Source organism: Chiloscyllium plagiosum, unplaced genomic scaffold (genome assembly GCF_037043375.1).
Source record: "Chiloscyllium plagiosum isolate Xiang-an unplaced genomic scaffold, Cpla_swu_hap1 HiC_scaffold_1, whole genome shotgun sequence".
NCBI lineage: Eukaryota > Metazoa > Chordata > Chondrichthyes > Orectolobiformes > Hemiscylliidae > Chiloscyllium > Chiloscyllium plagiosum.
Window position 1 is genome coordinate 137,950,755 of NW_028270139.1, and position 26,452 is coordinate 137,977,206.

The 26,452-nt window shown below is 42.6% G+C and overlaps 1 long non-coding RNA gene across 1 annotated transcript; it reads left to right on the forward strand.

Moving 5' to 3' along the window:
• The first annotated feature begins 18,020 nt into the window (after positions 1-18,020).
• Positions 18,021-24,540, forward strand: LOC148152233 (uncharacterized). The gene is made up of 3 exons (XR_015759618.1): positions 18,021-18,051; positions 19,877-20,142; positions 22,876-24,540. It is a non-coding gene; the product is annotated as an uncharacterized LOC148152233 (long non-coding RNA).
• Positions 24,541-26,452: the final 1,912 nt, after the last annotated feature.

The window sequence follows — 26,452 nt, forward strand, 5'->3', positions numbered from 1 at the left end:
GTCAAGGTCACTGCATGCATTTGCACATGGTCTCTCCTAATCACCATATTCCCATCCTCTCACACTGCTTCTAAATACCGAGATACTTCACCTCACTTTCACAAACCAGAGCTGGTAACAGCTTTCCATTCACCTCTTGTTGCTGCCACATACCTATAGCTCTGAAGAAGAGTCATACTGGACTTGATACATTAACTCTGGTGCTACCAGAGCTGCTAAGCTTCTCCAGCATTCTCTGTGTTTGTTTCAGGGTTCCAGCCTCCCCAGTATTTTAGCTCCATCCAGATGATAGTGATGCCATAGATGATGTAATAGACCTTCAAAAACCTCAGTTCTCTCCCCCTCACAGCCTTCCTCTCCTCCCAGCAGTCCAGGCATCAGAAGCTTTGCTTAATGACATTGTTTGTAAATCAATGTATATAGTGGATGTACTATCTTTATCTTATCCTTGTCTGGTTGGGAAGTGGTGTGGGTTATTAATCACATGAGATACCCTCTGGTTCTCTGTGGGTGTCTTAAGATAGTTTGGTGCATGCCAACTATGTGTTGATTGAAGGGTTGCCCTTGTCATATGTAAATCACTCCCCATTGAGGATCCATGGAACTAGTCAATTGTGCCCAACATTGTCAGGAATTTGGTCAAGTTGGCCAAACCATGTATCCTCTTGTCCTGCTTCCTCTTCAGAGTGGTGGAATGGGTCATGTTTGTGTATTGAGTGGTAGATCAACATGAGCCCATTCTGGAATCACACTGGCACAAGCAGCTCCTCAGAGATCAGTTTCTATATCAGTTGTTACTTACTCCATATGTGGCAGACTGAGATCTTTATAAATTGCTATTTGAGGTTTCTGGTGTACAGTTCATTTTCCCAGTTATTTTAATTTATTTATTTTTGAAAAGATTGATGAGAGGGGATTGTCCACGGCATTTGCAGAGTCTGGGACACACACTTACTCTTCCATCACGGCAAAGATATTTTTTTAAAAATCACGTACATCTCACTGACTGAAGAATTCTGAATATGTCAAGCTCCCTGTCTATCCTGCCCATTGTCAACAAGTTTTTTGACTGCTCCTTCAAAGATTTTAGACGACTAGTTGATATTTTTAAGTGATGCTTCAAAGAGTAGACAGTCCTTCTGTTGAATTGATATGCTCTGAGTCCATTTTACATTCAAAAACATGGGTGCAATGCAAATCAATTTTTTCTTGAAACGTACAATGTGACAATACAACCATGGTGGTAGAGAAAAACACATGGTTAGAAATGCATGTTGTTGGAGATGTATATGGCACAGTTCAGAGATCAAAACATCAAGCTGTCCTACATGATACACATACTATTGTTGATCAACTTTGTGTAACCAATATATTTTTTTAAACTTTTTCACTTTGCTTTCTGCTTTGTACCACAATTCGGTACCTAGGTACCTTTGTACCTAAGCTGGCACCATAAGTGGCAATTGTAAATCTTCCCCTGTACCCATGTGAGTACATGTGATGATGAATTCATATGCAAATTCAGTATGTTTCTGAAAGTTAGCCATAGCTCAATGTTTGCAATTACCAGAAGGAAGCTCGATTTCTACTGTGTTCTTGGATGGTTCCATCATCTTATAGTCATGCTATGCCTTCCACAGAGTTGCTGACATGAGCCATTGTCCTGTAGGATGGTTGGGTCCACTGTGCAAGCAATTTACCTCAAGAACAGCTTTTTTACCAGAAGGTAATTGACTTGCAGGAAGAGCAACGGATTGAAACAGAATGGAAAAACAATGGTGTGTCTCCAGGTGATTGGCCATGAGACTGGCAAGGGATGGCCATATTTATTGAGAAGCAGCAAGTAGATAAAACCAGGAATGGAAAGCTCTTCTACTCTCAAGAAATGATGTCCTCAAGTCATGTATCATCAGCACTGGAGTTTCCCCTTCGCCCAGAAACTGTGCTTTGCTGTTTTGGTCTTTATGATACCCGAGCATTATTTGTGTGAATGATTAGTGTCAATTACTAGTCAGTGCATTACAAGCAAGGACAGCAATGCCCTCTAGTTGTGTGTGACAGCACAGTTCCGTTTAGAGGACGTATTTTCTGAAACTTTTGTGTTAGTGTAAACGAGTGGGTGGCGATTGAAATGACTTGGAATGTGACTTAAATAGGTCATGTTACCGCCCTCGGAGAAAGGACAATTCCAAACCAACCCTTTCAAACAGATCTGCTTGCCCAGTAATTTAGTTTAATTGGAGCTTGATCTCCTGGGAGCTATTCTACATTTGGCATTAAGTGGGTATTGTAAAGTAGAAACAATCATTGTAAGAGCCACTTTGCTGCTACCAATAACATACCATATTCAGTGATAAATAAATTTTGATATAATTGCACATTGGAGTGAAGTGTTGCTTCTTTAGAGTGCCTGTTCACATGCTCACCAAAATTACATCATGAAAATAAGTTTCTGCTTTTCAGCAAATTCCTATTGAGGCCACATACTCTTGCCTTTTATTTCTTTGTACCGATGAATCTGGGGATCAAACTCATTAAGAAGTATAGTGTAACTGGCAATTCATCCAAGGCATACAAAGTGGCCAAAAACAGCAGGAATCTAGAAAGTTAGGAAAACTTCAAAGGTCAACAGAAAGCCACAAAAAGAGCTATAAAGAAAAGTAAGATAGAATATGAGAAAAAAACTAGCACAGAGTATAAAGGCAGATAGCAAAAGTTTCTATAAATATATAAAACAAAGAAGAGTGACTAAAGTAAATGTTGGTCCTTTAAAGGATGAGAAAGGGCAGTTAGTTATGGGATATGATGAAATGGCTGAGACATTGAACAGGTACTTTGCATCGGTCTTCACTGTGGAGGATGCTATAACATGCCAGTAAGTGACGAAGGGACAAAGATATGTGAGGACCTGGAAATAATTATTATTACGGAAGAGTTAGTGTTGGGTAAGCTAATGGAGCTAAGTATAGATAAGTCTCCTGGCCCTGATGGAATGCACCCCAGGGTACTAAAGGAGATGGCGGGAGAAATAGCAGGTGGACTGGCGGTAAGTTTCCAAAATTCGCTGGACTCTGGGGCAGTTTCAGGAGATTGGAAAATAGCAAATGTGATGCCACTGTTTAAAAAGGGAAATAAACAAAAGATGGGGAATTATAGACCAGTGAGCTTAACCTCTGTAGTGGGGAAGATGCTTGAATCTTTATCAAGGAAGAAATAACAGGGCATCTCAAAAGAAATTGTCCCATTGTACAGATGCAGCATGGGTTCATGAAGGGCAGGTCATGCTTCACAAACCTTTTGGAATTCTATGAAGACATTTCAAGCAAAGTGGACAATGGGGACCCAGTGGAAGTAGTGTAGCTAGATTGCCAAAAGACCTTTGACAAGGTGCCGCACAAGAGGCTGCTGCATAAGATAAGGATGCATGGTGTTAGGGGTAGAGTATTAGCGTGGATAGAGGATTGGTTGACTGACAGAAAGCAAAGAGGGGGGTATATGAGTGCTATTCTAGCTGGCAATCAGTGACTAGTGGTGTTCCTCAAGGATCGGTATGGGGTACCACAATTATTTACAATTTATATCAATGATTTGGAGTGTACAGTGTCAAAATTTGCCAATGACACGAAGATGAGTGGCAGAGCAAAGTGTGCAGAGGACTGTGAAACTTTGCAGAGGAACATAGATACATTGAGTGAGTGGGCAAAGATCTGGCAGATGGAATACAATGTTAGTAAATGGGAAGTCATACATTTAGGAGTAACAGCAAAATAGGTTATTACTGGAATGGTAAAAAGTTGCAGCATGCTGATTTGCAAAGGGACCTGGGTGTCCTTGAGCATAAATCGCAGAAGGTTGGTCTGCAGGTACAACAAGTAATCAGGAAGGCAAATGGAATTTTGTCCTTCATTGCTAAAGGGGTTGAGTTTAAAAGCAGAGAGGTAATGTTACAGCTGTACAAGGTGCCGGTGAGGCCACACCTGGTGTACTGAGTGCAGTTTTGGTCTCCTTACTTGAGAAAGGATGTACTGGCACTGGAGGGGGTTCACTAGGTTGATTCTGGAGTTGAGAGGATTGTCTTATGAGGAAAGGCTGAGTAGACTGGGATTATATTCATTGGAATTCAGAAGAATGAGGGGGGATCATATAGTAACATATAAAATTATGAGGGAATTGAATGGAATTGAAGGATATTGAAGACATAGAAATGTTTTCAAAGCTTTTCATTGTGCCTCGGTACACATGACAATAAATTCAATTCAATTCAAATAGAAATAGATAGGATGTTTGAATTGGTGGGTGGGACTAGGACAAGAGGGCATGGCCTCAAGATTAGAGGGAGCAGGTTTAGAACTGGACTGAGAAGGAACTTCTTCACCCAGAGGGCTTTTAATCTCTGGAATTCCTTGCCCAGGGAAGTAGTTGACGCTACTTCAGTAATCACTTTTAAAGCTAAAGAGGATACTTTTTTGAAAAATTAAGGAATTAAGTGATATGGTGAAAATGTGGGAAAGTGGAGCTGCGTCCATGAAAAGATTAGCCATGATCTTATTGAGTGGCGGAGCAGGCTCAAAGGGCCAGACTGCCTCCTCTTGCTCCTAGTTCTTATGTTCGTATGTTCAGACTATGAACTTTGCAGAGAGTTTGTGATGAGCAGTATTAATGGGGTTAAGGGTTTCGATCATATGATACATGCAACTGTGAGTTCATCTGCCAGATTTCTCCAGCACCATAATTTTGTCAGGTTAATTGGATTCTCATGACAATGGATCATTTCATCTCTAACGAGGTAAAAGTAGGTGTCCGGCTGTAAGTTTGTTTCCCATCAGTTAAACACTCAGGGACACTGATTGTATTTGTGTATAAAGAAAGACCCAGTGCGCGTTGTTCAAATGCCTTGAGGCGAGTGGTGACCTGATAGTGGACTACAAAGATATAAGAGGCACAGATAGGGTGGACTGTCAGAGACAATTTTCCAGGGTGGAAAGGCTAACTATAAGAAGGCATAGATTCAAGGTGAGAGGGAAAATGTTTAGGGAAGGAATGTGGGGCCAATCTTTCACACAGAGGCTGATGGGTGTCAGTTGGAGGTGGTGGAAGCAGGCACATTACCAATGTTTAATGTGGAGGTGCTGGCTTTGGACTGGGGTCGACAAGGCCGGATGTCAAATGGCTCCAGGTTGTAGTCCAACAGGTTTATTTGAAATCTCAAGCTTTCGAAGCTCTGCTTGTTTGTTAGGTGAAGTGATGAAGGAACAATGCTCCAAAACTTTGAGATTTGAAATAAACCCGTTGGATTATAACCTGGTGTTGTGTGACTTCTGGCCTTAGCATCGTTTAAGGCATTTCTTGATAGGCACAAGAATGGGAGGTGAACGGAGGGATGGAAACCATGCATGGGCAATAAGTAGTGGGTCTAAATAAGGATTACGATTCTGTGCAGGCTTGGAGGGCAATAGGGCCCATTCCAGTGCTGTATTGTATTGTATTGTGTTGAAAGGAAAGACAGGACAGAAATAAGTAAAGAACGAACCAAGATGTGAGTGAAAGATTTAGAGTGGAATGATCCAAGTGCAGAGTAACACTGAGCTGGATCTGTGGGCTAGTAGTAGAGCAAAGTAATCTTGCCGCCACTTGGAGGAGTAATGGGGAACCTCCAGTCAGTTTTGTGTGGACACACTGTGAGTGAGGTCTTCAGCAATGGAAACTCTGCCGGCCAAAAACTATTGACCAATCAGAGGTTCAAAGAGCAGTGGCTGCTGGTGGTTTTGCACTCATCATGTGCCTGGGAATGGGATGGGTCTCCAGACCAGAGATGAATGAGGGTGAAATGGATGTTACGGGATCGGGGCTCATGGGAGTGGGCTAGCAGTGATCAGAGGTGACAATGGAGGAATGATGTTCAGTGGCCTCTGCCCTTTCCAATGGAAGGCTCTCTGGTCAGGCATAGAGTGCTTAACCACCGAGTGCCACCTGAGATTGGCAATGGGGTCCTTCTGAGGGTCTGGGAAAGCTCTGCATCTTCTGTAAAATCTCTGAAGTGCCACTTAACAGCAATGGGCTCATGGTTAGCCCATGGTTAGCTCATGGGTATCCATTGGCTCATTGAGGAATTAAGTTGATCTCCCACTCCTATTCCTTCTGCTCTCTGACCAAATTGAGGGAGATTCTCCTGACTGGAGACTGGTGTGACCCCAGTGGGCCTAGAATCTCCAATCCTGTTCTATTAAGGTGCACAAGGTAGAGACATAGATAGAGTAGCTAGCCAAAGACTTTTCCCCAGGGCAGAAATGGCTGTCACAAGGGATCATGATTTTAAGGTGATTGGAGGAAGGTATAGAGGAGATGTCAGAGATAGGTTCTTTACACAGTGAGTGGTGGGTGCATGGAATGCACTGCCAGCAGTGATATAACAGTCAGAGACATTAGGGACATTTAAGTGACTGCTGGACAAGCACATGGATGACAGTAAATTGAGGGGTGTGTAGGTTAGGTTGATCTTAGATTAAGTTAAATGCTCGACACAACATTGTGGGCCGAAGGGCCTGTACTGTGCTGTACTGTTTTATGTTCGATGTAACGAGCTGCATTAAATCCCACCTGCTATTGACTTACCGTAAGTGAAAAACAAACTTCCAACAAATCAAATGCAATGGGGCCAATGCAATGTCTGTTGCGGCTTGAGAAGTAAGCACAGCCTGGTCTCAACATTAACCAAAGGGATAAAAGACATTAATTGCGAGCAGTAGAATAAGGTATAATTTTCCTTTATTGCCACTTGAAACAACCTAGGCAGGAGCAGCAAATGCCAACTGTTGTAGACTTTTTTTGTTAAAGTTAATGCCCAGTGGATAATTATAATAACAGTAGAGCTTTTGGGATTTTAATCTGCATCATAGATATGCCAGGACAGTGTAAAGCTTTTAAGGCCTAGTTATACATTGGGGGTAATGAACTGAATTCAATGTGATTTTCTGAAGATTGCGACAAATGTGCAATATCCCTCTGTGTAGCATCAGCTTTATGTCAACAGTGACTGTCATTTTTACCCTTATAAAAATTATTTAATCTTTCACAGTTTGTGAAATTTCCTAACTATTATGGATGGAATGAACTTCAACCTTTTGAGGCATTAACACTGTATAACTTGAAATGAATTCAGTTTAATTAGCTTTATTGTCACATGTATGGTGTCATCTTAGGTACAAGGTACCCAGGTACAGAATGTTCAGTACAAGTTCTTAGGAACAAAAAGTAGAAAAATAAAGAAACTAAATAATCCAGCATTACAGATCATAGGAGTGAATTAGAAAAATAGAGAAATAAAATATTCAGAAAAACAATCTTTCCAACCCAATCCAACTTCACCTGACGACAAATTCCACTCCCAGTCTTTGATTGGTCACTCACTCCTTAGTGACACATGCTTCATTGTTGGAGATTACACCTTCTGAATGTGATGTGAAATTGAAAATCTGCCTGTTCTGGCATTCCAAGTGAATGTGGAACATACTGAGACTTTCCTGGTTACTTGACCAATAGTCCTCCTCAAACCAACTGCACCAGAAACAGTTCATATATTTGTTGCCGACGTGATGATCTTGTGTGTAAGTTGTATTTGCCTACTTTGAAGGCTGCCCTTCAAAAGAGTTTCATTGGTTGTCAAGCACGTTGGGGCCTCCCAGTAATGTAGTAGCAGGGTGGTCTTATTGGCTCAGGCACACAGCAGATGCACAAACAGGAGCAGTCGAGAGGAGGTCTTGATGTAGCCTGCCTCATGATTCTGCTCAACTGGACCTTGGGTGCCTCTACGTTGAGATTACAAGTAAACCCATTGCTGATGGTATGTGGTTCACAGGGCCTTCCTGAAAAGAGGCAGCGCAGGTCTCTTTCAAGCTGTCCACGCAGTAGACAAGACCCACACTACCCTCTGCAAGACTCGGCAGATTGAGAAAAACTCCACTGGTCTTCTCCAAAATAGCAGCATGGAATCTATGTCATCCACCCGAGCATGCAGAAGGTACTCAGTTTACCAGGTGGATACTGCATGGCATCAAATGGATTTTGAATCCACTGCTCACCTTGTTGTATATTCAAGTACCAGTTCTGTCAGCATGATGCATCTCTGGTTACCAACCACTAGTGGCCTGTGGTTGGGATCGTTCGTGCCACCAATCCAACATCTTTCTGTTGAGTCTAAGGACAATCTGATTACTCATAAGTAATGCACCAGAGCATTAGGATATGTTCAACTCTCTGGTGCATGTTTATACACTACAATCATCTGATATTTAGACAAGAGCACTGCCAACTGAACTGCAGCCAATACACATGTTCTACAGCTCAGCCTACATTGAAGCACCTTTATCTCAATGGGGGAAAGATTTTTTTTTCTGTTGCCTTTGACTGGATGTTGCTTGTCTGCAGGAATGTCTGTTTCACCAAATGTTGGGCAGGAAGCTTTTTGTTGCTGTAGCAACATGTTCAAAGAAGTGGACAGGCACTAAATCAGAGCACATCTCCCACGATGCCTTACCTTGACTGACAGAGGGAAGAGGCACATATCCCTCTAGAGGTGAAAGGTCGCTGTCATCTCACGTTCAGGTTTCTTTATCCTCCACTGATTAAACTTCCTGAATTCTTAGGACAAAACCCATGAAGAACAGATGCAATTTCGACTTGTAAAGTGGGAGTAGGTCAAAGGATTAAGTAACTATGGAGAGAATGTACTTACTTCTTGATGAATGGTGAACACTGGCCAAAATGTCACAGACACTCTTGTGCAGTTAAAATAAAAATGTAAGGCATCTTCTGAGAACAGGATCTGGAACCCAATCCTTACAATCTGGGTGCAAAATTCCTGGAGCTAGGGAGGCCAGGGTATTTGACTTTTATTCAACATTGGTTTTGGAGAGGGGTGAGTGTATGAATTGGGATGGGAGCTGACCGCCAGAAATTCACCACTTTTGCTGCGGGCCTCAAATTTTACTGCATTTTCTTAACAGTGAAGGAAGGCTGTGTTGCAGTAAACCAAGGAAAGATCCCAAAACTGTACTCGAGCAGAATGTCCTTACACTGTAAGCAGCGTAGATCTCCTGCTACAGAAGACTTTTCTTCGGCCTACTGTACATTCTGACAGGTGGAGCAGACTGGGTGCTACTGAAGTGCAACTTGTAGGCCAGTCCAGATTTACAAATTATTCAATTCCCAGGGATATTGAGAACCATTCCCAGTTTGGATTAAGGAGAATGGGGCTTCCACTATACTACATTTGCACTGATGTATCATTCAATGTTCGCTATAATTCAACAAACATCATTCTCCAAAAAAGATGCACAATCACTGGAACTGCTGTTCATTTCTCACTTGACTTCAACAGCCGGGAGAAAAGAAAGTCACACAAACTGAGCAGAGGGAAACAAGGGTCCTCACTTTGATTTGTATGTCACTGATATTTATGACCTCTCTGCTAAGTGCCCTTTTATGCCACAACAGTCTCCTTTAACCTTTAGGTTCAGGGTTCAGCTTCAGAGAGATAAGATGAAGGTTTCCCCAGGGTCAAAGAGTGGGAACCCGATTGAGTTTGATCAAGCAACTTCGCCATATGCCGTTTTTCCAGCCAGCAGTTCAAAACTTCCAAGAGTTTTGTTTGTCTCCTTTAAACATGTCATTCTTGTTTTAATTGTCAAGAGCTGGATTTATATTTTACTTAATTAAAAACCTCATTTGCAACATATTTTGTTTTGTCCCCATTTTACCCTCCTCTCCTGGAGGCTTACAGGAGTTTTTTTCTGCCTATTTTCAAATGGTTTCTGTCTATGTAAGTGCACGAGGGAAGGTAGGGGGCAATGATTGCAATATCCCATAATTCCTGTACTCGAAGCAATGGCTGATTCAGAACATGCCTGTAACTGGTGAGGTGGCAATTTTTAAGTATTAATGATGGAAAAACACCATCCAGTGCATCTCCTCTCATTTTGTCCTCAACAATTTTAAGCAACAAGATTGTCTCTCCATTCCTGGTATGCAGCAATTCGAAGGCAGCACAGGGGAGTTCAAAATGAGAAAGTTAAATGGAAACAACAATATGGGACAGATATTGACAACTCAACAGTGATTCCCAATCTAAAATTTTCCATGCAAAGTGAATCAACATGCACTTTTTAACCATTATCTCACAGTTGAGGCCATTGATATTCTTCTTAGAATTTCTACAACTTGGAAGCAGGCCATTTGGCCCATTGAGTCCACACCAACCATCCAAAGAGCATTCCCCCCACCCCATTCCCATAACCCCATATTTCCCATGGCCAATTCATCATTTGGACCGTGGGAGGAAAACGGAGCCCCTGACAGAAACCCATGTAGACATGGGGAGAATATGCAAACTCCACATAGGTGGCTGCCCAAGGGTGGAATCAAACTCAAGTCCCTGGCACTGTGAGGTAGCATTGCTGACCACTGAGCCATCGTGCTGCCCTGTTGCTCCTTAAAACATTGTTAAGGGTGTGTGGATGTCACTGGCTAGTCCAGCATTAACTGCCCTTTGAACTGAAGGGCAGCTTAGAGTTAACTACATTGCTGTGATTCTGGAGTCACACATTGTCTGGACAAGGTTAAGAAAGCAACTATCCTTCCCTGAAGATGTTAGTGAAGCAGTTAGACTTTTTTGACAATGGCTTCCTTTGAAATCATTCGACTCTTTATTCCAGTTTTTTGTTTTATTGAATTAAGTTTCTACTATCTACCATAGCTCTCTGGATGGATAGTCTAGTAATAACACAACTAGGCCATCACCTTTCCTCCAGTGCGAGGCACAACAGAAGCTTACTCTTTGCCCCCAACCCCCACCTGCACTGATCCTCTCATTTCACTCTTATCCACTCCCACTCTATATTGGACTATTTTTAAACAGTTGCCAAAAATTCTCTAGCACCTTGCCTGAGTGGAAAACCTAATCAACTAGAGAATGCATGCAATAGGCAGGTAGCATTATTGCCAGACTGATAATCCAGACACCTGGGTCATTTTCTAGAGATGTGGTCTCAAATCCCACCATGTCAGTGAAAATCTGGAATTCAGAATGTAATGATGGCCATGAATCCATTGTCAGGAAACACCCATCTGGCTCACTCATGTCCATTAGGGAAAGAAACTTGCTGCGGTCTATGACTCCAGATCCACAGAAATGTGGTTGGCTCTTTCCTTCGGGCTATTAGGGATGGGCAAAAAATGTTGGCCCAGCCATTGATGTTCTTAACCCGTGATTGAGTAAAAAAACTAGGTCAGTGTGTTGGCCACACAAGAACACTTTCCAACATGCACTGCAGGCAGGAGTAGGACCCCTGGACAATTTTGATATCCCTCAGAAAGCCCAAAGACAAACTTTGACACTGCAGCTATATCCTCAACTAAGCTGAAATAATTGAACATAGGTCAGTGTTTGCTTGTGGCCTTCCAGACCAGTAGGAATTTGAAACGCACTGGAGCGTACACTTAATTGTTGGCTACAAAAATTGGGACAAATGAAAAAAAATCACAAATTCAAAGCATTTATTTGGCTTCATGGAACCATATTTTTTTCTATTAACATATTGTGTAGAGGTTGTTTGGTCATTTCATTAATATCCAACACCCTATTTTAAGGCTGGAAGTCCTTGTGGGCCAGGCAAGTTAACAAGGCCTAGCAGGAACAGTGTGACTTTTCTTCAGTTGTGAAAGCTGTTTCACAGCCCTGAAGGAAATGATTAAAGCAGCTGCTTTTCTTTCACAGAATGGCCACTTTTCTAACATTTGTCCACATTACCACATTTCTGAATTCAAATTCACAACTTAAATGTGGATTTGAATTCATGATTTGTTGATTGCACATTGCAACTTCAAGGGTATAGAGATGAAAGTGCCCTTAATCTGAAGTCAGAATTACAAAGGAAATCTGAATGTTGAAAATGAATCAAATAAAGTGGGGAAGATTGACATTTCTGAAACAAAACAGCTTCTTTGAAAATAAGACCTGTGTTTTTGACAAAAGTCTCGAAGGTTAAACATTTGGAGAGATTTCGATCAAGCAAGCAGTTAGGAAGTGACAAGATGTTCTGAAGAAGGACCTGAAAAGTTAGCTTTGCTTTCTCTTCACAGATGCTGCCTGACCTGTTGAGTTTTTCCAGTAAATTCTGTTTTTGCGTCAGATTTCCAGCATCTGCAGTTCTGTAGTTTTTTTCAGTTGACAAGAGGGTTGGTAAACAGAGGTCACAGTTTCAAACTATTGGCAAGGAGATTAGAGAGGCTGAAGACAAGAATTTGCTCACACAGATAACTTGCGTGAAAATGAGATCTGTTGAGAACAAAAGGCAATTGGGCCTGTACTTGAAGAGTGAAGAGCAATGTGAGAAAAAAAACCTAAAGTGGACAATTCTTTAGGCTTGCCCAGGCACCATGGATGGAAAGACCCCCTTCTCTGGCCTGATTCGATGCTATAATTCTTAGATGTGGATGTGCGTATTTGTTTGGTAGTTGGCTAAAGTAATACATAAGAAAGCCATTCAAAATTGAGTGATTCCTCGTTATTGAAGTATTAATGCATGCCTGCTTTAGGTACTACTATATCTAATTTGGCCTGCACAGTTTAAGTCCCTGTCCCATTGCGCTTTCAGTGAATGTACCTTTATTTCCATGTAGAGTTCTATTTCTGGGAATATTTGGTAGCCTGTGCTTTTAGTGCTGGTCAGCTTTTGTTTTTGTCCTTTGTTTACATGTATGCATTACATGTTGCAGCTGTACAAGACAGTGGTGAAGTACTGCAGGCAATTCAGGTCGTCCTATTATTTAAAGGATATTAATAAACTAGAGAGAATACAGAAACTGAGACTGCCATAGTGTTAAAGGTTTAGATGGAGAGGAATTTCTTATGTACGTACAAGACAATTTTCTAATTCAGTATGTGGATGTGCCTACGAGAGAAGGTGCAAAACTTGACCTACTCTTGGGAAATAAGGCAGGGCAGGTGACTGAGGTGTCAGTGGGGGAGAACTTTGGGGCCAGCGATATAATTCTATTTGTTTTAAAATAATGATGGAAAAGGATAGACCAGATCTAAAAGTTGAAGTTCTAAATTTGAGAACGGCCAATTTTGACGGTGCTGTGGTTCTGTTTGCCGAGCTGAAAGTTTTTGTTGCAAACGTTTCGTCCCCTGGCTAGGCGACATCATCAGTGCTTGGGAGCCTCCTGCGAAGCGCTTCTTTGATGTTTCCTCCGGTGTTTATAGTGATCTGTCCCTGCCGCTTCCGGTTGTCAGTTTCAGCTGTCCGCTGTAGTGGTTGGTATATTGGGTCCAGGTCGATGTGTTTGTTGATGGAGTTTGTGGATGAATGCCATGCCTCTAGGAATTCCCTGGCTGATCTCTGTCTGGCTTCCCCTATGACAGTAGTGTTGTCCCAGTCAAATTCATGTTGCTTGTTGTCTGCGTGTGTGGCTACTAAGGATAGCTGGTCGTGTCGTTTCGTGGCTAGTTGATGTTCATGTATGCGGATTGTTAGCTGTCTTCCTGTTTGTCCTATATAGTGTTTAGTGCAGTCCTTGCATAGTATTTTGTACACTACATTCGTCTTGCTCATGTTGGGTATCGGGTCCTTCGTTCTGGTGAGTTGTTGTCTGAGCGTGGCTGTTGGTTTGTGTGCTGTTATGAGTCCTAGGGGTCGCAGTAGTCTGGCTGTCAGTTCCGAGATGCTCCTGATGTATGGTAGTGTGGCTAGTCCTTTTGGTTGTGGTATGTCCTCGTTCCGTGGTCTTTCTCTTAGGCATCTGTTGATGAAGTTGCGCGGGTATCCATTTTTGGCGAATACCTTGTGTAGGTGTTCCTCTTCCTCTTTTTGCAGTTCTGGTGTACTGCAGTGTATTGTGGCCCTTTTGAATAGTGTCCTGATGCAGCTTCGTTTGTGTGTGTTGGGGTGGTTACTTTCATAGTTTAGGACTTGGTCTGTGTGTGTGGCTTTCCTGTATACCCTTGTAGTGAATTCTCCATTCGGTGTTCTCTGTACCATCACGTCTAGGAATGGGAGTTGGCTATCCTTTTCTTCTTCTCTCGTGAATTGGATTCCTGTGAGTGTGGTGTTGATGATCCAGTGTTTTTTTTTTGTTTGCAACAAAAACTTCCAGCTCGGCGAACAGAACCACAGCAACGAGCACCCGAGCTACAAATCTTCACACAAACTTTGAATTTTGACGGTATTAGGCAAGAACTTTCAAAAGCTGATTGGAGGCAGATGTTCACAGGTAAAGGGACGGCTGGAAAATGGGAAGCCTTCAGAAATGAGATAACGAGAATCCAGAGAAAGTATATTCCTGTTAGGGTGAAAGGGAAGGCTGGTAGGTATAGGGAATGCTGGATGACTAAAGAAATTGAGGGTTTGGTTAAGAAAAAGAAGGAAGCATATGTAAGGTATAGACAGGATAGATCGAGTGAATCCTTAGAAGAATATAAAGGAAGTAGGAGTACACTTAAGAGGGAAATCATGAGGGCAAAAAGGGGACATGAGATAGCTTTGGCAAATAGAATTAAGGAGAATCCAAAGGGTTTTTACAAATATATTAAGGACAAAAGGGTAACTAGGGAGAGAATAGGGCCCCTCAAAGATCAGCAAGGCGGCCTTTGTGTGGAGCCGCAGAAAATGGGGGAGATACTAAATGAATATTTTGCATCAGTATTTACTGTGGAAAAGGATATGGAAGATATAGACTGTACGGAAATAGATGGTGACACATCTTGCAAATGTCCATATTACAGAGGAGGGAGTGCTGGATGTCTTGAAACGGTTAAAGGTGGATAAATCCCCAGGACCTGATAAGGTGTACCCGAGAACTCTGTGGGAAGCTAGAGAAGTGATTGCTGGGCCTCTTGCTGAGAAATTAGTATCATTGATAGTCACAGGTGAGGTGCCGGAAGACTGGAAGTTGGCAAACGTGGTGCCACTGTTTAAGAAGGGCGGTAAAGACAAGCCAGGGAACTATAGACTAGTGAGCCTGACCTCGGTGGTGACCAAGCTGTTGGAGGGAATCCTGAGGGACAGGATGTACATGTATTTGCAAAGGCAAGGACAGATTAGGGATAGTCAACATGGCTTTGTGCGTGGGAAATCATGTCTCACAAACTTGATTGAGTTTTTTGAGGAAGTAACAAAGAGGATTGATGAGGGCAGAGCAGTAGATGTGATCTATATGGACGTTCGACAAGGTTCCGCATGGGAGACTGATTAGCAAGGTTAGATCTCACGGAATACAGGGAGCCATTTGGATACAGAACTGGCTCAAAAGTAGAAGACAGAGGGTGGTGGTGGAGGGCTGTTTTTCAGACTGGAGGCTTGTGACAGTGGAGTGCCACAAGGATCGGTGCTGGGTCCTCTACTTTTTGTCATTTACATAAATGATTTGGATGCGAGCACAAGAGATATATTTAGTAAGTTTGCAGATGACACCAAAATTGGAGGTTTAGTGGACAGCGAAGAGGGTTACCTCAAATTACAACAGGATCGGGACCAGATGGGCCAATGGGCTGAGAAGTGGCAGATGGAGTTTAATTCAGATAAATGCGAGGTGCTGCATTTTGGGAAAGCAAATCCTAGCAGGACTTATACACTTAATGGTAAGGTCCTCAGGAGTGTTGCTGAACAAAGAAACTTTGGAGTGCAGGTTCATAGCTCCTTGAAAGTGGAGCCGCAGGTAGATAGGATAGTGAAGAAGGCGTTTGGTATGCTTTCCTTTATTGGTCAGAGTATTGACTACAGGAGCTGGGAGGTCATGTTGCAGCTGTACAGGGCGTTGGTTAGGCCACTGTTGGAATATTGTGTGCAATTCTGGTCTCCTTCCTATCAGAAAGATGTTGTGAAACTTGAAAGGGTTCAGAAAAGATTTAAAAGGATGTTGCCAGGGTTGGAGGATTTGAGCTATAAGGAGAGGTTGAACAGGCTGGGGCTGTTTTCCCTGGAGCGTCGAAGGCTGAGTGGTGACCTTATAGAGGTTTACAAAATTATGAGGGGCATGAATAGGGTAAATAGACCAAGTCTTTTCCCTGGGGTCGGGGAGTCCAGAATTAGAGGGCATGGTTTAGGGTGAGAGGGGAAAAATATAAAAGAGACCTAAGGGGCAACGTTTTCATGCAGAGGGTGGTACGTGTATGGAATGAGCTGTCAGAGGATGTGGTTGAGGCTGGTACAATTTCAACATTTAAGAGGCATTTGGATGGGTATATGAATAGGAAGGGTTTGGAGGGATATGGGCCGAGTGCTGGCAGGTGGGACTAGATTGGTTTGGGATATCTGGTCGGCATGGACGGGTTGGATGGAAGGTCTGTTTCCATGCTGTACATCTCTATGACCCTATGACTCTAAAAGGTTTACTAGGATGTTACCTGGACTGGAAGGTTTGAGTTATAAGGACAGGTTGGATAGACTAGGACTTTTTCCCCTGGAGCATAGGACACTGAGGGGGTGACCCTATAGAGCTATATATTTTATGAGAGATATAGATAAGGTAGATAACCAACAGTTTTACCCCATGGCAGGAGAGTCTAAAACTAGAGGCCATAGGTTTAAGTTGAGAGTGGGGTGCTGGAAAAGCACAGTAGGTCAGGCAGCATCTGAGGAGCAGGAAAATCGACGTTTCATGCAAAAGCCCTTCTTCATTCCTGATGAAGGGCTTTTGCCTGAAGTGTTGATTTTTCTGCTCCTTAGATGCTGTCTGACCTGCTGTGCTTTTCCAGCACCCCACTCTCAACTCTAATCTCCAGCATCTGCAGTGCTCACTTTCACCATAGGTTTAAGATAAGAGGGAAGAGATACAAAGGAGCACAAAGGGGCGATTTTTTCACACAGAGGGTGGTGAGTGTCTGGAGTGGGCTTCCAGAGGTAGCAGTGCAGGAGAATGCAATTTTGTCATTTAAGAAATATTTGGACAGGTACATGGATGGGATAGATATGGAGGAATATGGAACAAACACAGGATAATGAGACTAGCTTAATTGTGAAAGCTGGGCAGCATGGACATGTTGGGCTGAAGGGCCTGTTTCCATTCAGAAGATCTCTATGACTCTATGTCCTGCTTAGATCAGCCCAATATCTGAGGTAATCCTTCACTACCTTCTCTCAGATGAGATGTTAAATGGATGCTTAATCTCAAGCAGAAAACAGTCTCCCTGGTTATATTGGCAAACAATTGTTATTCAGACAAGGTTGCTAATGCAGAGCATCCAGTCATTATAACATTACTCTTTGGAGAAGATTGCCATATACAAATTGTATACTGCATTTTCTACATTAAAACAGTAACTACATTAAGACCATAAATTGTTGGAGCAGAAATAGACCACTAGGCCCATCAAGCCTGTTCCACCATGTGATGGGATCATGGCTGATCTAATAATCCTCAAGTGCACTTTCCTGACTTTTCCCATAACCCCTGATTCCCTGATTCCCTGATTAAAAATCTGTCTATCTCAGTCTTGAAATAATAATTACGACCGAGCCTGTACATTCCATTATTAAATAGCTGTAAAGTGCTTTGGGACATCCTGAGATTGTGAACAGCACGATTTAAATGGAAACCCTTTGTTTCATTATGCAGCTTTGTTGGCTTAATCCTCATGAAACAAATGGACCAAATTTAAAACAGTAAAAATATAACTCTGGGAGCAGTCATTTGACTCAGGACTGGAGCCTGAATTCATCAATATTTTTCCTGACACGGGTGAATGACCTCCTGCATTGTCCCAGTAACATGGAGCACTAGATGTCAAGCTGCAGATGAAGCTGCCTTTTTGTAAATACATTGATCAGTCCCCGGACACTTCCATGTGCTGATGTATCAGTTCCTGCTGTTCTGCAGGTACAAGCTTTTGTTATTCAGATACAATGCCTCAGTTTCATATTACTCTCATTTGTGATAGTCAGCTTTCTGCTTTCAAGTGTTTAATTTTAGAAACTGTTTAAATAGGTCACTCTGAACCACTGAAACTCTGGGCTGATGAAACAATCTTTGACTCGTCCGGCCTGTGGTGTGTGGAGGGTATGTGCTGATGAGGCAGGCATGGTACATGAAGCGTAGAGGACTTTTCTTGTCATGCAGTGGGCAGCATATCTTGCCCGATCTTTTATCACCGCATCTCAGAACCACCATGAAACTAGTCTGGTATCAGACGCCCTAGTTCCGTACCACTGTGGGTTTATTTGCTCTAGATAGTTTGCAACCAACCTGAAAGCTCGTTTACCCTGTCTGTAGGTTCGGTATTTTGTGTCCCCCCCACACAGACCCATATGTCACTTTTAACCATTTATCTTTTGAACTGTGAATGCCTTAATGTGGGATACCACCAGCTGAACAGAAAGGGACATTTGTCCCAGGGCAGACTGAAATCCCGTCCTGAAAATATTCAAATTAATTTCAAAATGCCCTTATCTGCTTTGAACACACGCAAATGGAGTCATGTACAGTTTGAGAAGGTCATTCTGAATACAGAGGAACCTCGATTGTCCGGCTTTCGATTATCTGAATTTCGGATTATCCAAACAAGGTCGCAAGGTCCCGATGCTTGGCTAAACTGTGTTATCTGGCATTTGATTATCCAAACAAAGTACTCCCTGTTTATGTGGTTCGGATAATCGAGGTTCCTCTGTATTACGTATAAAAATGTATTAACTTTGTTAGATATTTGCTTTATATCTACACTTATTTGTGGTTGGCAAAACTGAAGCTGGGTAAAATTGATGGTCATTCAACTTTTGATCAAGAGGTTGGTATGTCAAAATAGTTGAACAAATGGTTATGATTAATCATGAGGAAAAAGATATTCAAGCTAAATGTATGGAAGCAAATATTATTGACCAAGCTATGAATATGAGCAACAACAATGAATTTAATTTATTTAATACTTTTAATGCAGGACAATGTCCAAATTCACTTTTACAAAATTGCAGAGACAAAAGTAGACACAGCAGCAAGAGAAGACTCAGTAAATCTGAAATCTTGTCAATGAGGTAGTTTTAAGGAATATCTAAAAGTAAGAGGCAGAAGGTGGGACATTTAGGGAGTTATTTTCAGTTCTGAAAATTTTAACTTTGATTTCACTCCATAGAAATTGCCAGATCTGCTGAGATATTCCAGCGACTTCTGTTTTTGTTTCTAATTTATACAACATTTGCAATTATTATGGTTTTTATAAGGTATTTTCAGTGATTAGGGCCTGAGAAGTTGATGGCATGGCTTCTAATAGTGAGGCAAGGGAGGTGGAGGGGGAGCTGTGTGAAAGAACACAGATTTTTATAAAGATTGACTCTCCTGTATTGGGTTTCTTGTGATGCACAGTCTTCACAAGGGCCAGGATCTGTCATCACAAGTCTCCAGCTGAGGCCTCCTTTCAATTTTTGCTCTGGCCCTGATGTCATTGATGTTCAGCATGGTTGCTCATAGCATGGCCTCATAGTGTAGAAGTGTAATAAGATTGGTGCTTACCGCAACGGCCCTTGCTGATTGTGCAGCCCAAGTTAAAAGGGCACTTCTTTTGCTGCAGGTGGAGGGTTAATACAATGTGAAATGATGGGTATAACTTGAAGGGCAAAGGCCTGGTCAAAAATAAAGTACTGCCCTCAGTGGTGCAATAAAATTCTTCTATATTGAGCTGGAGGGACTACTTTGTTTTATCTTTCAAAGAATGATTGAAGCCTCAATGTGTTTTGAAAAGAAAGTTCATTTCCTGAATTCATGAAACATGTGTGAGAAAGGGAAGAATATGAATCAGATAGACCTAGGGATAAAGTTGGGCTGGTTTGACTTCAGATTGCAGTGAACAAATGAAGCACTTTTCTGATCTTTGGCATTTCTTTTTTTTTCACAGGAAAGACATTTGAAGAATGGATGTATAACCCTTTTGCTGCAACTCTTAACTAAAGAACAGAATTCCCACATTGACGTCGGTCATTGTTTAGAGTGGCAAAACATTCTGGAAATAACCTGAAAATTAGTCATTGTGGGCAGGATACAGAATAGTGCCAGAATAACCGGGCCTGCATGAAGTCGTGACGCCTGTTAGGATTGTTTTCATACAGTTGGATTATAAAATGAGTCACTGATGTGGAATGCTGCATGGTTTTTTTCCCAGTGGTAAAATTAAATTTGATCATTTTGTTATTTTAATGTCAGCAAGGATTATCTTTATTCGATTTGCAGTTTCCACCTTTTCAGTTCACAGTGTAGACAGCCCATAAGTGCAGGCCCCTGTTCATGCAGTTCCCTTATACCCCAATCAATGGGGGGTTGGCTAACTCAGTTGGACTGCTGGTTGGCAATGCAGAGTGACAACAAAAGCACGGCTCCAATTCCCACACTGGCTGAGGTTATCATGATAAACTCTCCTTCTCAAACTCTTCCTTTTACTGAGACATGATGACCCTCAGATTAAACCATCACCAGTCATCTCTCTAATGAGAGAACAGGACTACGGTCCATAGAACATAGAAAAATACAGCGCAGTACAGGCCCTTTGGCCCTCGATGTTGCGCCGATCCAAGCCCACCTAACCTACACTAGCCCACTATCCTCCATATGCCTATCCAATGCCCGCTTAAATGCCCATAAAGAGGGAGAGTCCACCACTGCTACTGGCAGGGCATTCCATGAACTCACGACTTGCTGAGTAAAGAATCTACCCCTAACATCTGTCCTATACCTACCACCCCTTAATTTAAAGCTATGCCCCCTCGTCATAGCTGACTCCATACGTGAAAAAAGGTTCTCATTGTCAACCCTATCTAAACCCCTAATCATCTTGTACACCTCTATCAAGTCTCCCCTAAACCTTCTTTTCTCCAATGAAAACAGCCCCAAGTGCCTCAGCCTTTCCTCATACAATCTTCCTACCATACCAGGCAACATCCTGGTAAACCTCCTCTGCACCCGTTCCAGTGCCTCCACATCCTTCCTATAGTATGGCGTCCAAAACTGCACACAATACTCCAGATGCGGCCGCACCAGAGTCTTATACAACTGCAACATGACCTCAGGACTCCGGAACTCAATTCCTCTACCAATAAAAGCCAGTACGCCATATGCCTTCATTACCGCACTATTTACCTGGGTGGCAACTTTCAGAGATCTGTGTACATGGACACCAGGATACCTCTGCACATCCACACTACCAAGTATTCGACCATTAGCCCAGTACCTCATCTTTTTGTTACTCTTACCAAAGTGAATCACCTCACACTTACCTACATTGAACTCCATTTGCCACCTTTCTGCCCAGCTCTGCAACTTATCTATATCCCGCTGTAACCTGACACATCCTTCCTCACTGTCAACAACTCCACCGACTTTCGTATCATCTGCAAACTTGCTCACCCAACCTTCTAGCCCCTCCTCCAGGTCATTTATAAAAATGACAAACAGCAATGGTCCCAAAACAGATCCTTGCGGAACACTGCTAGTAACTGCACTCCAAGATGAACCTTTACCATCAACTACTACCCTCTGTCTTCTTCCAGCCAGCCAATTCCTAATCCAAACCTCCAACTCACCCTCAATGCCATACCTCCGTATTATTTGCAGTAGCCTACCATGGGGAACCTTATCAAATGCCTTACTAAAATCCATATGCACCACATATACCGCTTTACCCTCGTCTACCTCCTTAGTCACCTTCTCAAAGAATTCAAAAAGGTTTGTGAGGCACGACCTGCCCTTCACAAAACCATGCTGACTATCCTTGATCACATTATTCCTATCCAGATGTTCATAAATCCTATCCCTTACAATTCTCTCTGAGACTTTGCCCACAACAGAAGTGAGACTCACCGGCCTATAGTTACCAGGGTTATCCCTACTCCCCTTCTTGAACAAGGGAACCACATTTGCTAGCCTGCAATCTTCTGGCACTACTCCTGTAGACAACGAGGACATAAAAATCAAGGCCAATGGCTCTGCAATCTCCTCCCTTGCTTCCCAGAGAATCCTAGGATAAATGCCATCAGGCCCAGGGGACTTATCTATTTTCACCCTTTCCAGAATTTCCAACACCTCTTCCCTATGTACCTCAAAGCCGTCCATTCTAATTAATTGTGACTCAATATTCACATCGGCAACAATGTCCTGTTCCTGAGTGAATACTGACGCAAAGTATTCATTCAGTGTCTCCCCAATCTCTTCAGCCTCCACATGCAACTTCCCACTACTATCCTTGACTGGACCTATTCCTACCCTAGTCATTCTTTTATTGCTGACATACCTATGGAAAGCCTTAGGGTTTTCCCTAATCCTACCAACTAAGGAGTTTTCATGTCCCCTCCTTGCCGCTCTTAGTTCTCTCTTCAGATCCTTCCTGGCTACCTTATAACTCTCAATCGCCCCAATTGAACCTTCACGCCTCATCTTTACATAGGCCGCCCTCTTTCATTTAACAAGGGATTCCAATTCCTTATTAAATCACGGCTCCCTCACATGACCCTTTCCTCCCTGCCTGACAGGTACATACTTATCAATGACACTCAATAGTTGCTCCTTGAACAAACTCCACATATCAATTGTGCCCATGCCTTGAAGCCTACTTTTCCAAGCCACGCATCCTAAGTCGTGCCTCACCGCATCATAATTTCCCTGCCCCCAGCTATAACTCTTGCCCTGCAGTGCACACTTATCCCTCTCCATCACTAGAGTAAAAGTCACCCGAATTGTGGTCACTGTCCCCAAAGTGCTCACCTACCTCCAGTAGGATTATGGTGATTTTACTTTTACTCAAAGCAATAGGAGATGATGGGAGTGACATGGGTTCTTTTGCTGTCTGTCTACCTGTAAGTCTCCACTTCTTTGGCATTTTAATGCTTTCTTTCTCTTTCCTGTTAGTGATTGACATGGTCCATCGGGTGGACCTTTACAAACCCAAAACCATTTCACGAGCAGCCCGTCATCTTCGGAAGTTGAAGGACACATCTCCTGATGAAAGGTTCCGACCTGAAACATCGACTCCCCCTCTGCTCTGATGCTACTTGACCTCCTGTGCTTTTTCCAGCTCCAATCCTTCTCCACTCTCACCAGTTCAGACCTCACAGATCTAGAGTCAGAGAGTGACTGCCAGTACAGTTATGCCAGCTGCCTGCAACACTGAAGTTCAGGTCAGATATCAGTGCCACTTGCTTTGATTTTCCCCACAATTGATTAGACTAGATTCCCTACAGTGTGGAAACAGGCCCTTTGGCCCAGCAAGTCCACACCGACCCTCTGAAGAGTAACCCACCCAGACCCATTTCACTCTGACTAATGCACCTAATACTATGGACAATTTAGCATGGCCAATTCAACTGACCTACACATCTTTGGATTGTGGGACGAAACCAAAGCACCTGGAGGAAACCCACGCAGACACAGGGAGGATGTGCAAACTCCATACAGACAGTTGCCCGAGGCTGGAATCAAACCTGGGACCCTGGTGCTGTGAGGCAGCAGTGCTAACCGCTGAGCCACCATGCACCAATATTTGCAAACAGCCAGTGAAACCAATGGAAAAGTGTATTTTTAAATGCCATTGGACAGGGTGGCATCAATTGTAGTCAAGACAACAAGATATGAAATAAGCATTAAAAACTGACTTCCTTAATGATAGAACTGCACCGACAATGTAATCAGTGGGAGATTGAGAAAGGTTCTGCATTTAGCATGAGACTGTGTTTACTGCAAACCACACTTGTAAGGTTCATCTAATGATGACTACATTGTTAATACACCAGAGGACCACATAAAAATGATAGCACTAGAATGGAGAGAGAATGGATTTTATTGTTAGTATCAAAGAGAAACATCTGCAATCACCCACATAAAAGGTCAACTCTTTGTCTTTCAATAAGCCATGAATGTAACTGAGTTTGCCCAATTCTTTGTGAAGAAAGACAGGATATCAAATTTCCTGGTGAAAAGCTGGGCTTTGCTTTTCCTGTTGAAGTGCATGTCTCTGAAACATTTCATTATCCCCCTTCCTGGCATTTGATTGAAGTAATGTAACTGAACAACATAGCGCTAATGAAAAAAAATGGAGTCGTGACACAGTGCCAACATTTGAATGGCAAAATCTGCATGGGAAATCTCTCAGATGGAAAAAAAGACACAAAGGATGCGTTGGAGTATGTTTTGGATACTAGCACGTCTGCGAGTTCTGGTGACTGTGAACTGCTTTGTTTTTTTGGCTTGTGATACCTTCCAAACCCTTTGAGCTTCCAGCTTTGTAAAGTGTTCTCCTTATCTGACTCTTGTTCTCCACCTCAGAGATATCATGAGGAATTCTGTTGTGCAGCTACAGGCTGTAGCAAATCACTTCTCCATGGTAGATTGCAACTCATTGAATCAACTTGCATGATAACCATGCAAACAAATGTCTGTGTATATGTCATCCATATTCCATTCCAGATAAAGACAGCAGTCAGTGTAGCACTGAGAAATGCAGAGCTAAAGTTCCCAAGTTTGATCCTTTGTTAAAGCTGATGACATCTGCTCAGCAAGAAAGGGTTCTATTGTTGATGCCAGGAGTGGAGAAAATGAAAATCAATAAAATCATTAAAATCCTGATCATTGTTCAATAATCTTACTGACACCACACATGCGTGTCAGCCTTGACTGAGGACAAAATTGGTCTCTTTGTCACTATCCCTACCACAATAGGCCTGCGAACACTCACTGTTAGAGCCCATACCTCAGGAAGATTGCTTTGGGTGAGGTGCAGGGTTGCACTCTGCTACCAACATTGACACTGGAAGCTTTAGCTGATGGTATCTATGAAGGGTAATGAAGATTTCCTTTGGCATTTTAAAAAAATACACCACTTAAACAAAAGCTTGGTAATAGCTTTTCGTGCATATTGTAGCTATTCCTTTTGATGTTGAATGGAATGAGTTATCCACAGTCTGCCACTATTGTGGAGTGGATGTGGAGTATCTCTGAGTTAACTAAACATTGTGTCAACATTTTAAGAAGTGGCACATTGGGTTGAAAGTGTTATGGAACATCTTGAGGTTGTGATAGGTGTTTTATAATTATTTTCCTTCAGTTACTGCTGTCGCTGTGGTATTAGCCATGTGGTAAATGAGCACAGAACAGGGGAACAGGCTATGCAGAACAATGGCCAGCAAACATGACAAGGTCTGGATTTTCTCAGGGTGAGCAGGGGCTGGGGGGATGCTGCTAAATGGTCTGCACTGAAACTTGACTAATCCAGCTGCAGTTCCCAATGTATATTTAATTTTGAAAATGGAGCTGGTCTCGAGCTGTGTCATGTTGTTGAGAGCTGGTGCTTGGACCGGAACAATTACGCTTGGTGGAATTATGGATTGCTGCAGTTTAAAGGTCCAGGCCTCAGTGCAATTTGTTTTGCTGCAATCTGGGAAATCTCAGGCAGGTACAGAACTAAGTGTCCCTTCACAGACATAGACAGACGGAGTAAAGGTCAGCCGAATGGCCCTGGTTGACATTGGTAGGTGGAGTGATATTCACAGTAAATGGCGCAAAAAAGTTGGATGATTCTCTACAATGAGAAGTACAAGGATTGTAAGAAACAGATAGTGGTAGAGTACGAAATGGCACTGTATTATGTGGTGGGGTGGGAGGGGAGTGGAGGGAGGTATGCAGAAAAAGAGGGAGTGCTGTTCCTCACATTTCCTTTAGGTGGCTGGTGAGCCAGAATGCAGTTTGGTAGCAAAGTGGCTGGTGAGCCTGGATGGCAGTCAGTGATGACGGACTCAGTCCAGCCTGGGGTTTGGGGGTGGGAGGGGAGCGCACCGTCATGGGGAAAACCCAGCATGGAGTGACGGAGCCCCATAGTTTTAGGAGAAGTGTAATGTTGAACTTTCAACTGTATTTCTTTACTTTTTGCGAAGAAGAACTGTAATGTCAAACTTTTAACTTATTTCTTTATTTTTCTGTTTTATCCAGCAGATTTTGTAACTAACCTAAGATGGCGCCAGGAGTGGAGACTTTGACCATTTTTCACTCTACTCCTGTACAGGTGACAATAAAACCTTCTAAAAAGAAGCAGAGGATAACTAAAAAAGCATTAAAGGGGAATTAGGTGAAATATGAGAGTAAATTAGCCAGTATATGAAGGAAGATTGTAAAAGTTTTATTAGATATTTGAAAGTTAAGAGGGAGGCAAGAGTGGACATTAGACTGCTGGGAAATGAGACGAGAGAAGTTCTAATGGGGAACATAGAAATGGCAGAGGAACTGAAGAGGTGCTTTGCATCAGTCACCGGTGGAAGACACCAGGAACATACAGTTGCTCATGGTACCTCAGACTGGTTTTCTAACTCACAGGTAAGATCCCTGCTGGCCTGACAGAATCCTAGTCAACTCAAGAACCTTCCTTTGTAAATGTCTGCATGGATCAATAGTATGTCCTTGATTGACCAAAGTCAACAGAACTATTTTCTCCTAACTT